Source organism: Chinchilla lanigera, unplaced genomic scaffold (genome assembly GCF_000276665.1).
Source record: "Chinchilla lanigera isolate Chin_1 unplaced genomic scaffold, ChiLan1.0 scaffold00002, whole genome shotgun sequence".
Classification (NCBI taxonomy): domain Eukaryota; kingdom Metazoa; phylum Chordata; class Mammalia; order Rodentia; family Chinchillidae; genus Chinchilla; species Chinchilla lanigera.
This window is the reverse complement of record NW_004955403.1, coordinates 42,517,684-42,527,513: the sequence shown is the minus strand read 5'-3', so window position 1 is coordinate 42,527,513 and position 9,830 is coordinate 42,517,684. Positions and strand designations below refer to the sequence as shown.

The window sequence follows — 9,830 nt, the reverse complement described above, 5'->3', positions numbered from 1 at the left end:
CCATTTGTGTCTTTAATTTAAAATCCACCCTTCTCTGCAGCAAAGTTGGTGAAAAGAGGCCACCCACCATTCTCCTCAGAAGCAGTACTTTTGACAAGGAACAGTGGAATATAAACTGCCAATCTTTTAGCACCAAAAAAGTCTGTGTGCAGAATCTCTGACGTATTTCTTTCTGAAAGAAGTATGCGCAGCGTTCACTGTGTCTGATATTTTAGAAGTGATTCTATTTTTGCTGTCGCCTTGTTCTGTTTACCTTTCAGGTTTAGTTAACATGGAAGAGAAAGAAGAAAATAAGTTGTGTAACTCAACTGTGACCATTCAATGCAAGCTATCAGTTTCTTCAATTATCTGATGAAAGTTTGGAGTTAAAAATAAAGCACAGGACCCAGGGATGTAGCTCAGTGGTAGAGCACAAGCACAGTAGGCATGAGGCCCCGGGGCTCAATCTCCATCACTAAAACATTAATAATAATACTGTACAGTTGTCCTCCTTATCCACACACAGTATGTGTCAAGATCTTCAGAGGGTGCCTGAAATTGTGGACAGTACTCAGTCCTAAAATTAATGCCCTTTTCTGTCTTAACTAAGCATTTGTCACCCAGTCTGGCTGTCATTTTGCAGTTTGAGGAGCAGCAGCAAAATTAGCATGGATTGCTTTTTCCTTTACAGTTTTGTAGATGCAAAATTCATTCTTACTATAGATCTTAGCAACTTTAGCATATTGTTCTTTATTTTTCTTTCCATAAACTTTTTCTCTTCTTTCTAAAGGAGCACATTATGGTTTCTCTTAAGCAAGTTCATGACTACAATTGTGCTTAGGAGCTGTTACTAAGTAGCGTAAGGATTACTTGAACACAGCAACAAGGTACCACAATTCCGAGATAAAATAGGAACTGGGATAGGGCCGCTGAGGCACTGTGTGCACAGCATGGATAACTGGACAAAGGGATGATTCACTTCCTGGCCTGGATGGGGCAGGATGGCTTGAGATTACATCACACTATTCAGTGTAGCATGCAGTTCAAAAGTTATGAATTGCTCATTTCTGGAATTTTCCATTTAATACTTTCAGACTGCTGTTGATCACAGGTAATCGACACCATGGAAATTGAAAGCATAGGTAAGGGAGGGCTCTACTAGCTTCCTAAAGGAATTAATCCCCATGATAAAAAAAAAAAGACATACAAAAATGTTGTCAACACGCAGTACTGGTTTAAGAATTCGAGTTTTGAAACTGGATAAGGCATTGATTCATTTCAAACCATATTTTGAGCACCATCTGTGTGCCAGCCGTGCTCTTGGTGGGGAAGATGGGCGGCAACAGTCAGCTGAGAGCTGAGCAGCGAATGGCAACAAGAAGTCCATGAGATCTGTGGCTGCAGAAATCATGGATACACATAGTCTGAAGAAGTGAACGTACAGTGCGGAAGGCTCCTTAACAGGAGGCAAAGCAAAGCAATTATTTTAAAGGGAGGCTCAAGCTTTCCCTCCCCTTTCCACTTTGTGGTTGTTGGGAGAAGGGTAGGATAATGAAGTGGTTTGAGCAATAATACAAGGTCCTTGAGCAGACAATCTAATGCTTGTCATTATACTTAGCATGGTGCCGGCTGCAGAGGAGTCTGGTTATTTCATCTACAGAATATCCTCACTGTGCTGGGTTTGGTGGTGCACGCCTGTAATCTCAGTATTTAGGAGGCTGAGGCAGGAGGATCTTCATGAGTTTGAGGCCAGCCAGAACTACATAGTGAGACCCTGTCTCAAAAAAAAAAAAAAGAATATCATCATCTTGGAAATACCTCAATACACAGTAAAATGTGCATAAAGTAAACTATGATAGCACAATGTCATCTTTTCAAAAGTGATATATGTAATTAAAATATTTTTAAAGTATGGTTTTATTTTTAAGAGTGATGCTAGACAATATAATGTGTTATCAAGGAAAAAATTAGTATTGTATGTAATTTGACATATTTCTTAGTAAAACATAATATTAATGCAAGGGAATGTTTTAAAGTCATAATTAAATATAATTAAGTCTAAAAATGTAACATTCACAAAATAATGATACATGAGGGAAAGTGTAACATTTCTCTTACTATAGTTATCAATCAAAAAATGCCTATGGTAAGATTGTGTGTATTTTGTCTTTTTAATATGCTATTAATAGCTGTTATAATACATTTATATTCTGTATCTGCAAGAGATTGGTTCTGGAACTGCCAACAGACGAATGCAGTCTTTGCATAGAATCTTTGAGCCTATTCCCATATACCTTAAATCATCTGTACATTATTTATACTGCCTAATAGAAGACAAGTGCTGTGTAAACAGCTGTTATACTATATTTCTCAGGGAAAAAAAATGCCTCCCTACATTTTCAATACAGGTGCAACCCATGCCAAGCCTAACTACACAGTACAGAAATGAGATCCCAGCCAAACAATGCCGGAACAAGGAGCAACTACCTTCTAGGAAATGACTGGAGGCTCCTGCAGAGCGTGCCTGAGCACCAGTTCCTTCGCAGGGATTCACCCAGCCTAGCGCTCAGTGCATAGCAAATTTAAGTTTTGTTTTTGGAACATGCTTTAAAAAATCATTTGTAAATATCTGCAGTTGGGTGAATTTGCAGAAGTGGACCCCAGGATACAGAGGGCAGACAGCACCATTTGCAGTTAACAAATGGGGGATAGAAATGGCCTCCTTTTATCTTTAAAAAAAAAAAAAAAAAAAAAAAAGAAATGGCTGGATGAGTTGACCCTGGTGGTGTTTTAGTAGTACTTAGTATCCTTCACAAACGCTGATGTCCCTGGTGCTTCTGGGGTATAGCCAGAAGCTCAGGCCTTTTATCTGCAGATGGGAAACACCTGAGACCATTGAAGATTAGATAAATGGCAGATGTTTGGCCTGTTGGGAAAAGCTGAATTGAACATACAGTGGCATCACTTGTGAAGTCTGGTTTTTGGCGCTCATGTGTAAGCAGTAAGGTACAGACCTAGCCCTGTAGCAGGCATAGATCAGGAACTCCATCTCAGAAGGAGGAGCCAGAAGTCTCTGGAGCTCTTGGGTTTAGGAAGCAGTCAGGCTGCCATCACGTTCTCTGGAGAACAGATTCTGTCTGGGACTGCTCATCCACTGTGAATTCTTTTTATTGACCTGCAGCAGCTTGTGCCCAGGGGCATTTTAAAGGTGCTGTTGAGCCCTGGGCTGTTTTACAATTACAGGGGCATATTTGAATTGCTATTTGTAGAAGTGCACTCTCAGCAGGATCTTTGACTCTGTCCTTCCTTAGGTCAGAGGGTGCTTGTACAGGAGACCTGATTTGGTATCTCTGGATAAGCCTGCTTGTCTGATTCAGCACTTCTCAGACTGCGGGATTTAACCTGTCATTTTATTTCAGCACTTTGCCTTTTGTAAGTTTTATAAAGCACTCTGTAAATTGTTCTAGAAATTATGAAAAACATTATCGATGTGCTTGATTTTCTTGGATTCTCAGTGTTCATCACTTTCATATAAATGAACTCTGTGAACTTGAGTGACATTTTGCTATGCTCAGTTTACCGAAGGGTTTATTCAAAACAGTCAATTCTGGTGGCTTCCGCCTTTAATCCAAGTACTCTGGAAGCCTGGGGAAGAAGGACTGCAAGTTTGAGCCCAGTCTGGGCAGTTTATCAATTTTGTGGGAACTTGTCTCAGAATAAATCTTAAATACAAATAAATGAACTGAAAGGGCTGAGTGAAAAAGAACAGAGCTAGGAGTTGGGGAGAGTGAAAGACGTACGCAGTACTGTGCGGCAGGGGGTAGTAGAGGACACACTGGGAGGCGCTGACATTAAACCAGGTCTGATTGAAGTGAAGATGCCAGCGAGTCATGATGGTATCCGAAAAAGGAATGGTCTAGAAAGAGATGAGATCATGTGAGTGTTTGTAAAACAAGATTTGAAAAATTTTCTGTGGCTGTCATGTTTCCATTTTTCCGGGGGAAAAATGTGGTATTAACAGTCACAGTTATGTTGCTTCGTACTCATTTCTCCTGTAACCCTGTGCAAATGATACACACTCTTCTTACAGTCTGCTTTCTTTTCTAGTCCCAGGACCATCCATTTAAATCCTTTCTTTGCTTCCAGTAGTGACGACTGGTGAATTATTTCCTAGCCAGGTGGGGAAAGACATTTCTGTAAGTTAGATTTGAGTATCTTTGTAGTTTATTTCTTAAGTAGAGTATTTTCCAGCATCTTTTCTCCCTTGGCATACTGCTCCTTTTGCTTGCATTCATGTTTGATATCTCCATTATCATCACAGGCTTTAGGGTTACGTGGAAGCGATAAATTTGTTGTTTAGTGTGCTACTTTTCACCACCCACTCATTGAACTATGGCTTTGTATGCCGAGCACCGCTTCCTATTAAAATGTGTCACTAATGTACAGGGGGAGGCCTCAAAATGTTGATTTTCACAGAGAAAAAGAATTCTAAATACTTGAAGTACTGAAAAAAATTCCTTGCAATTTAGCAAAGTGAAAATTGGAGGTGCTATCTTTAGCAGACAGTATGCTTAATTTAAAAAAAAAATCTTCTAAAGACTCCATACATATTAACTCATCTGATTTTTTAGTTTAACTTTATGAAGTGTAGGTATTGTATTCCCATTTTCCAGAGGAAGGAAGTAGAGTTGGCTACATGACTTGCCCTAAGTCCCCACAGTGAAACCAGTGTTTCAAATCAGGTTCTCTAGCTCCAAGATATTTCCCCTTAAAACTTAAAAAAAAGCAATACTGTGTTAACTTGTGTCAAAGGAGATCTTGATAAATGGTAGTGATACTTTGTAACATTCCACAGCTTTCATAATTAGAATCTACATTTCTATTTACTGACTAGAGATTCATAGGGACAAGGAAGGATCAAAAGAAAAACCTGTTAGCTTCTTTTTAATCCCTCAAAGCTCTGTTTAAAGCTAAATTCTTACATAATATCCTCCTCACTTTATGTCTTTAAATTCTACTATGATTATCTTGGGCTAGTGCCATGCTGCTATTTGATTTATACAGCTTATCATGCTTCATTTCACTGCTAAAGTAACATCTCCATACTTGAACTCTTCTGGGGTATGGTATGTGTCCTAATCTTACTTATATGTCCAGAATACCTGAACAACATAAATAAAGTAATGGTACATTATAACAAATTCACATTATAGATTTGTAAATAGAATGTTAGGTAACATCTAAAATCAGAGAAATAATGTTAGGGTATAAATAAAATCCCAAAGTACCTGGCTCCCAGTTCAAAATATTTTCTGCCATTACAGGAAGATCACTTTAGGGTTAAAGTTCCGATTGCTTCTTAAGAGGTATAGAGCTATATGGCAAACATCCATATCTTCAAGAGAAATATTGTAAAGATTAATTTAATTTTTAAAAATATGTAAATTGCCTTGTGTTTCAAGGATAAATGATTTAGAAATATGCCACCGTGGCAGTACTATTTTATTTCTACCGCCCTGTTGCAGAAGCAGGAATAATTAGTACTATCAATTGCTTACATGGCATTGTGTGATTCATCTCCCACTGGTAACCTGGTACGCTTAGCTTGGACTCCAGTGGTACAAACAGCAATCTGAAAGTGCCTGAGCTCTATTCTATTAATTAAGATTAGTTAGTATAGTATTTCTTTTGGTGCCTGAGGTTATTTAGTAAAAGGAAGCTGGGGGTTACTTTTAGCTTCACTGAATAATTTGTGAGAATAGAATTCACTTAAACTCTTTGCAAATATATTGCAAAAGATTGTCCCCTGCCTGAGTTGTCACCTGCTTCCATGATGTACAATGTCGCTTCTTCCTGAGAGTCTGGTTCTCCATTCTTCAGGAGAGATACTTTGAGAATTTTGCCTAGTTTTCAGATATCATTACTAGGGAAATAAAGCAACTGATCAAATATTGTATGCCCTTGGATCTAATGTAGAGATGTCTTCATTCATTAGTATAGAAGAACTTTGGCTGACTTCATCATTGTTTCCAAGTTCAGCAAGTTGAGAGGTAGTATATTTTGAAAAACATTCTTCATGAACCTAAACCAATTGAAAATATTTTGCACCATCTCAGCCCGTATTTCCTGTTTCTTGGCCTGGCGGAGACTTTAGTTTTAGCCGTTAGGCTGTGATTCTTCTTTAGGTTCTAAGAGAAAATTCCTCCTCCTTAATGTGGATGTGACTTCCTGACCTCTGTGTGAGGGAAAATGAAGTGTTTTTATTATTTCACATGGGATAGTGGGAGAAAGTTTTTAAGACAACAAATAAAAAGACAGGTTGGTGGAGTACTACATAAAAAAAAAAGGGCAATATACAAACTATATCTTTGAATATTACGTATTTCTGATACTAAACTTGAAGAAAAGGAAAGAATAGATGATTAGGGAATGCAAAATAAGGATTGGTCAAAAATAGGGCAAAATTTTGATGTAGGAAAAAGTAGACTTCCCTTTGAATAAAAATAGAAAAATTGCAGCATTAAGATCTTTAATATAGTCCTTTCCCAGTTCAGCTGGAGAAAAATGAAAACTGGGAAGTATGACATGTAAGTATAAACTTTGTAAAAAGGGAATTGCTTCAGGGGCTTAAAAAAACAACTTTTTTTGGCTTATATCCATTACTGAGTATTGTATTGCTGAGGGATATTTTATATCGTCCTGTTTTTGAAAGCAGGTGACAGCCTATTCTTTCACTCCCAGCTATGCATTTCACTCTTTGATGAAGAACAGCACTAAATTATTCACACTACTTTATATGTCCAAAAGGATTCCTTCCAATGTGTAATAAAGATGAGGAAATAACTTGCTTGAAGTATTGAAGAATCAATGCTGGTTCCAGTATCACTCAGGTTTGGAGCAACTACCAGTTTTTCTTTTGCAGAAATGTCTTTTCTCTGAGTGCGTCTGTGTCTGTATGTGATGCAGAATAACAATCTCAGAGGCTTCTTGCCTTTTTTCATTTTTATTTTAAATCCACAGTGGACAGGAAGCAGTTCCCAAAGTAGTACTGAGACCCGGGGAGGGCATACTGGTACAGCTGTGCAGACTGTTTACCGTAAATCTCCCTTCAATCTGATTAGGATGATGTTTTTCCTGATAGGTCATTGTCTCTGCAAGATCAGACTTAAATAATTTGCTCACCTCAGGATCTCAGAATTACCCAAGACACTATTTCCTGAGTGCTTGAAGAGGCCATTCCTGTATACAAACCATAGTGCAAGTGCCTAGCGCTGTGGGAAACCAAGTACTGCATGCTTTGTGGAATCTCAGATTCACATGTATAAAGGAAGATTGTGACTATGGGCCTTAATTTGTACATGTCAAATCTTGGAACTTAAGCAGTATGTGCTCAGTAAACGTTGAGTAGGGCTATTACTAGTCCTATAATTATTGAAGTCATTAAGTTTATTATCATTCTCCAGAAATACTAGGCTGACAACACCACAGAGCACAGACGCAGTGTTATACCTCTCTTCTGAGACTTGTAGCCGTGAGCCATGAGCAATGCAGCCCTAGCATTAACAGATCAGAGGAAGTCCCAGATTTGTATTTCCTTCTTGCCTCACCGTCTACTTTCCGGCCATATTGTTCACCTCACAGGATCAACAGATCTGAGCGTTGCAAAGGACTGCCACCTGAGAGCTCAACTGCCTTCTGTGAGAGCTTTGAGATCTTTAGTCGACAGCCTCCTTGGCGGCTTACCTTTGAGGACTTCTAATGTAATTAATTATGGAGATGTTAACATGAAATCAGGGCAATACCTACCCGAGGATTTTTTTTTTTGTATCGTACATTATATGAGTATAGTGCTAGCCCAATGGATGCAGCATTGCAGTCTAGATGTTCAGATTTACTACCTTTCCTCTCTCCTTCTGGTTCTTTATCATAATCTGTTGTACATGTCTATCTGAGTTTGGCCCCTTTTCCCAATCTGGGCTATTGCTGTAGCCTTTTCCTCTTGCTCATGTTTCTCCCTGTCCTCAGCCCCAGTGTCTCCTGTGTCCTGATCTGAATGAATTCTCTCTAGATTAAGTTCTTAAAATAAATTCTTAGAAAAAAAGATCCAGAGAGTCTATTCTTCACAATGAGATGTCCTATAGATTCTGAACTCTCCCGTTATGAAGCAGTAAAAGCGACAGAGAAGATATTTTTAAACACCACTTGAATAACTGGTTGAATCCATGACTATCAAAGGCAAGTGTGGGGAGGCCAGGAGTAAAGCATGAGTGTACAAATCCAGGGAGGTAAGCTCAGTCGGGGACTCTAACCCAACAAGGCATTTCTGGGTTTGGGGGACCAAACAGTACATGAGATAAAACTGCACAGCCTTGCGCACCAAAGGACAAAAGGGGAAAATATGAAGAGGTAGTGAAGACAGACACGGAAGGAAGAAATCAGAATAGAGTGTTGGAATGTTAAGGTAGCAGAGACAATGGAGTCAATAAGACAGTATTCAAAACTGCAATGGTTTCAAGTTGTCTGAAACAAAACACAGACAGCACAAAGAAAAGCCACATGTTAAGCTAAAAGAATCTCCTGTTTTGACATACCTTTTAGCTTCAGGATAGACATGCCTGCATTGTCAAGAAAGTGAAATGGTATCTTCATAAGAAAAAGTAACTGTCAGTCTAGACTATTGATTTATTTATCTAGACTATTTTTGTGAAATGAAGATCATTTTTTTATAAACAAAAGTAGAAAACAAAGCTATTGAAACAGCTGACACCCCCAGAAACTGGGTCCAGTGCCTCGTGGAGTTGAAAAATGAAATCTTGGGGAGAAGGGAAGGAGTTCAAGGGGACGTGTTTATTGGAAGTATAAGAAGAAAGCAAGCTCTGGGAGGGTGGTCTGGAGGAATCCCTGAGAGAGTGGGGTGTCATTTGAGCTCCTGGACTAGGTCTTCTGGGGGTAAGTAGAGTGTGAGAATTTGTTCAGTGGCCAGCGGTCATCTATCATAGGTGTCCCCTTGGGTTTAAAATAACCCATTAGGCTTAGGCTTTCTAATGCAGAGTTCAAAGAAAACCGGTTACATTTTACTCTATGCATTCCATTGTCTTAAGGAAGTCCTTTCCAGATCAGAGTTCTAACTCTTATTATTTTCCAGTGTTTGCTTTTTAATTTTTATTTTATTATACATGTTTGCTTTTATATTCCTGAGCCTAGCAGTACACATAGCTTGAGTTAACCCAGTGTGCATGTTATTTTCTTTGTAGTACTGACCAGCGGATTCTAGCTTAGGTTCTGTCCCTTACTAGCTGTCTTTTTATGAGTTAAATAGCTAAAGTGCCTCTTCCATCACCACTGAAAGATTTTGACTGAAAGAAACTTGTGGGCTGGGGATTTAGTTCAGCGGCACAGCGCCTGCCTGGCAAGCACAAAGTCGTGAGTTTGATTCCTGGTACCGGAAAAAAACCAAACAAACAAAAAAAGAAACTTGTAAGGATAGACTTCAAGAAGCAATTTAAGGGGACATCTGAAGAAAAATCTGAAGTATGGAAAGATGTAATAAGTAAAGTAATCAAGAGGGTAAATCTTAAATGGAAAAGTAGCATTTTTTTTTAAGAAATGATGTCTATTTCAGTAGTTTTTCTAAGCTAGATTAATAGACATTGTTCTCATATAATGATGATGGCAGATGATCAGAATGAACACACTACAAGGCCCTTGTATTTTCGGGAAGGAAAGCAATTGAGTATCTTTGGACTTGACATAATGAACTGGTAGGAAAGCGTGATCCAGACATACAGACGGTATCTTTGAATTAAGTCTGGTAAACACCCCTTCTCCTAGTAGATAGCTGGGTATTTGTT

The 9,830-nt window shown here is 38.7% G+C and overlaps 1 protein-coding gene across 2 annotated transcripts in view; it reads left to right on the top strand.

Moving 5' to 3' along the window:
- The window catches only part of Psd3 (pleckstrin and Sec7 domain containing 3), a 500,607-nt gene that overhangs the window by 415,801 nt on the left and 74,976 nt on the right, over window positions 1-9,830 (top strand). The gene's annotated exons all lie outside the window — the stretch shown is intronic.